The sequence below is a fragment of the Galeopterus variegatus genome, unplaced genomic scaffold (genome assembly GCF_000696425.1).
Source record: "Galeopterus variegatus unplaced genomic scaffold, G_variegatus-3.0.2 Scaffold14822, whole genome shotgun sequence".
Classification (NCBI taxonomy): domain Eukaryota; kingdom Metazoa; phylum Chordata; class Mammalia; order Dermoptera; family Cynocephalidae; genus Galeopterus; species Galeopterus variegatus.
In genome coordinates, this window is record NW_007740933.1 from 3,136 (window position 1) to 7,917 (window position 4,782).

Genomic DNA, 4,782 nt, shown 5'->3' on the forward strand with positions numbered 1-4,782 from the left:
TCAACACAGAAGCCTGATGGTCCTCAGGGAGGGTTCTGGCTGAAAATTACTGATTGATAGATAGAGAGAGATAGACAGACAAATATAAAACCATGCAACTGGATAAGGTCACCAAGCAAGTAAGCGTAAATGGAGAGATCTAAGGACTGGGCTCTGGACACTCCAACATTAATTGGGAAGTAAACGATCAACCAGTAAGCAGAGGAAACTGAAAATCAGTAGCCAGAGAGGAAAGAGAAATACCAAAAGAGTGTGGTATGCCAGAACACAAGAGAATACAGGCTGAGTATCCCTTATCTGAAATGCTTGGGACCAGAAGTGTTTCAATTTTGGATTTTTTCAGATTTTGTACTATATGCAGTATACTTACCCACTGAGTATCCCTAGTCTGAAAATATGAAATCTGAAATGCTCCAATGAGCATTTTCTTTGAGCATCATATCAGCTCTTAAAACGTTTCAAATATTGGAGCATTTTGAACTTCAGATTTTTGGATTTGGGATGCTTAACCTGTATTTCAAAGAGGAAGTGATTGGGCCATAATAATCAACCTCATTGTATATCGACAAAATAAAAATTTAAAGGAAAAAAAAAACAAAAAACAAAGAGGAAGTGACCAACTGCATAAAAAGTTGCCTTAGGCCAGGGAAGATGAGGATCATCAGATTTAACAACAGAGAGATCATTCATGACCTTGAGAAGAACAAACTTGGATGAGTGATGGAGGTGAAGGTAGTGGATTTAAGAGAGAACCAAAGGAGAGCAATTGGTGACAGCAAGTGTGATCATTTCTTTGAGGAGTTTTGTACCACAGAAGTGCAGAAAAATGAAAAAATAGCTGGAAGGGGACTTGGGATCTAGAGAGGGTTTTGTTTTTTTAAGGTGAGAGACATAGCATGTTGGATATTGATAGAAAAAAATCCAGTTGACAAAGAGGGTTTGTTTAAAGATGAGAGACAGAGCATGTTGGATGTCGATGGAAAAGAGCCAACTGACAGGAATGAATTGATAACACAGGAGAGCAAGGGAAGAACTCCCGGTGTAGAGGTGAGGAAATGAGAGTGAGTACCCAAGTCAAGGTGTTGGCCTTCGCTAAAAGCACAGACACTTCACCAGTGTACACAGAGAAGAGGTAGCATCAATGAGGGAAAACTGTGCATTAGGAGAAGAAAACTTTCTTTCGCATTAAGGGAATGTGGGCGTAGACCCAGACAGATGAGTGAGGGGCTGGAAAGGGACCACGGCTTCAGGTACTAGGAGGAGTATGGAGAACCAAAGCTGGAAGCCAGAGGTAGAGAGAGATTATGGAAGTAGGACGGAAAATTTCTATTAGAGACTAAGAAGTTGGTGGCAGCATGAGAGCCCAGGTGGGCATGAACAGGTGGTTGAAGGTGCCGATCATGTGTGTGAAGCAGGTGCTCTTAGAACACTGGGGCAGCAGGAGAGATCAGAGACAGCTCTAAATGCAAGGAGCCTGACCAAGACCATGGGGCTGGCGACGGAGAAACAGGGCAGGGGTGGCGTCCTAGTGGTCAGTGAGGGATCAGAGAGGGTTTGGGAGAGGGAGGAGAAGAGTGGAAAGCAGGAAGACAAAGAGGCTTCCCTGAACAAATGGGAAGGACCTCTGTTTTGGCCACCTAATATCCCTCAGAAGGTGACAATGTCTGCATTCCCCTTCTGTCCTACCACAGAGAAGCTAAGAGCTGGAGAAAGGGCAGGAAGTGCTGTGGCTTCCTTATGATGTGGTGTGAGGGACAGTGGGATACCCCCAGTCCCTAAGCAAAGGCAGGATCACGCATTATCCCATCAAATCAGGAGGAGGTGGTGGCAGGACTTGCTTCCTCTGGTAGGACCCCAGTGTTTAGTACAATGTGTCTCCAGCTAGCAGGATACAGAAAGCACAGATGAAAGGAAGTATGCATGTGTCCCTCGTCTGAATGGTGATCCTGTGCCTAAGGATGGGGCCCAGCCCCTAGTGTAGCCTCCAGGGCAGGGAGGCACAAGGTCCAGGCCTACTGAGCCAACACTCAAAAGGTGTTTCCCTAAAGCATCCCCAAAGATCAAAGGAGGACTTGTGACAGGCACATCCTCCCTGCCTGGCGGGAGTTGGGCAGAGAGCCACAGAGCTAGGAGACTAGCGGGAGGCCCAGAATGAAGGGAATTGACTCAGAAGGGTCACAGTAGCGTCAGGTGGGAAGGCAGGGTTAGTGTGCACACATCCTGGTTTAGGGTAGAGCAGGTCCTTCCCATGGTCCCCCACAGGCTTCTACCTGGTGTGGGCCAGCAGGGCCTCATGCTGCTGACCAAAGTCCCATGACAAAGGGCAGGGGCTGAGAGATGAGCTGGAATCAAGACCTTCCGGATTCTGTGTTCTCAGCAAAGTCGAGAGCTGAGTTAAGACAGGGTCAGAGCCTATGATTCAGGCAGGATGCTGATGGCGGATGAAGCTTTGCTCGGCCCATCCTGTAACCCTAGCACAACCACACCCTCACCTCGCCCTGGGCTCAAGAGAGGCAAAATCAGAAGAAGCAAAAGCCTCATGAAGGGCACAGACTCCAGAACGTACTACTCCAGAACTGGGGGTAGACGCTAGGGATACAACAGCGCCTGCTTGGGAACTCTGGGGTTCACCTGGCACTTTGAGGTAACATCACGTGATGGTGAATGGCTGTGACCTTCTAGAGCCCTTCCCCTGGGCTCTCCAGAAGGGCACTTCAGAATGTCTGAAGGGAATTTCAGGCAACTGACCATCAGAAGTGGGAGGAGAGAAGGGCTTCCCTGCAACATCACTTCTTCTGTTAAACGCTGAATTACGGAGAACAGGGATCATGGCTGCTTCACTGCTGTACCTGCTCACTGCAGCCCAGGCAGCGAGGGCAAAGAACGCAGGATGAGCACAGAAGTAAACTCCATGAACCTGCTGCTTCCTGCATCACATGAGAAACGGAGGAGCCTCTGCTGCTTTACCAGCCAACCGAGGCCTAATGCTCCACCTGAACTCGAGCTCATGGCCTAGGCCAGGACTGTCATAGAAGGAAGGACAAGAATGATCCCTGTGGCCACTGCAGGGAGAGGAAAGAAGGGAGGATGACCTTGATTTGGGCTGGGGATGTGAGAAATAAGCACGATGCAGAATCCCTACCCCTCCTACTGAGCTAGCAGATGATTGTCCATTCCCATCCCTAGAGACAACGCGGCCAGGACCCCGGATACTTGCTCTGGATGAGAGCAAGGGGAGAAAGAAGGGGGCCTGGGAAGAGGCCAGAGAGAGATCTCTGTTTCCAGAAGGAGGAGTGGGTGCTGCCAACTGCCCCCTTTCCCGCCCGGTCCCTCTCCTCCACCGTAATTTCTCTCTGTCCATGGCCAGGCAAGGAGCCTATTGGGGGCTTTCCAGAGTGTATCACTCCCAAGGTCAGGCCCACTACAGAGGCCACAGGACCAGGGCCCCGGGCAGGCAGCCTGACCCGTGGGAATCAGATAGCTGGAAGGGAAGCCATTCCTTTCGGTAAATAGTGCTGGCAGCTGGGGTGTGTCAGGGAGAGAAGGAGGGGAACATGAGAGGCCAGAGCAGAATCACACACACACACAAAGACACCCAGATACACAGGTACAGACAGAAAAACCACTCAGAAAATGATTCAGAGTACACAGAGACATGTCTAGGAAGCACACCTTCATGGACTCATGAATGCCCTGAGGCAGACACGCTGGAGCAGACACAGGCACAAACACACATGCAGACACAAAGACAGATTTGCACACAAAACAGACACAGCCCATCTCACACACCCACAGACACAAATGCACTTCAAATCCATTCTTCAAAGCCCCTCTCCTCCACAAAGCCTCCTAGGCCACCTCAGGCCAGGCCTGTCTCTCTCTTCTCTAAACTGTGGCTTGTAATTTCTGTCTCATTGCTTGTCCTTTAATGGGATAGCCTTGGATTCATGTGCGTACCCCTGGTCTCAACAACTTGGCTGTGTGATCTCAAAGAATCATCAAGGTTAGGAAGTGAGTCCATTACCCTCTTTAGCAGTCCTGTCCTTCACCTACATGCTCCTTATCATGAGGGTTCCCAATTTACAGATGGGTCCATCCCTGAAGGGTCCTGACCTCCTGACTCTGTGACAAAGCAGACACAAGGGAAAAACAAATCATACAGACACACTAGTCCTACTTATACTTGGAGAACCATGAAGAACTAGGTCCTGGTTCCCCAGGAAGGAGACCCTGACACAGAGCCTGACCATATGTGTAGCTCTACCCCAAACTTTAATGTTAACCACAATCCCACACTTGTCAACCCTACCCCGAAACCCAACTCCAACCCCATTCCAAAAGACAATTCTAAACCACAGTTCAAGAGGAACCCTTGGAACAACTGTACCTCAAAAGGCAATGCCAGTGGGTGTTAACCAAAAATGTTTACGTGGTCAAATAAGTTCCAGATAGAAAACTGTGATGTTCCTTCCTGTTGGGAGCATATGTCTACCCTGCATTGTGGGATCATAGCTGCAGGGGCCACTCCTGTCCCTCAAGTGTGGAGGGCCTACAAAATGCTCAACAACCTGTCATCTATATCAGATCAACGGCACACATTATATGTCTACCCTGCATTGTGGGATCATAGCTGCAGGGGCCACTCCTGTCCCTCAAGTGTGGAGGGCCTACAAAATGCTCAACAACCTGTCATCTATATCAGATCAACGGCACACATTATGCATAAACCAAGTTCCTGTCCAGACTATCTTACAAACTAAAAACTAACCTCTGGCACAAAAT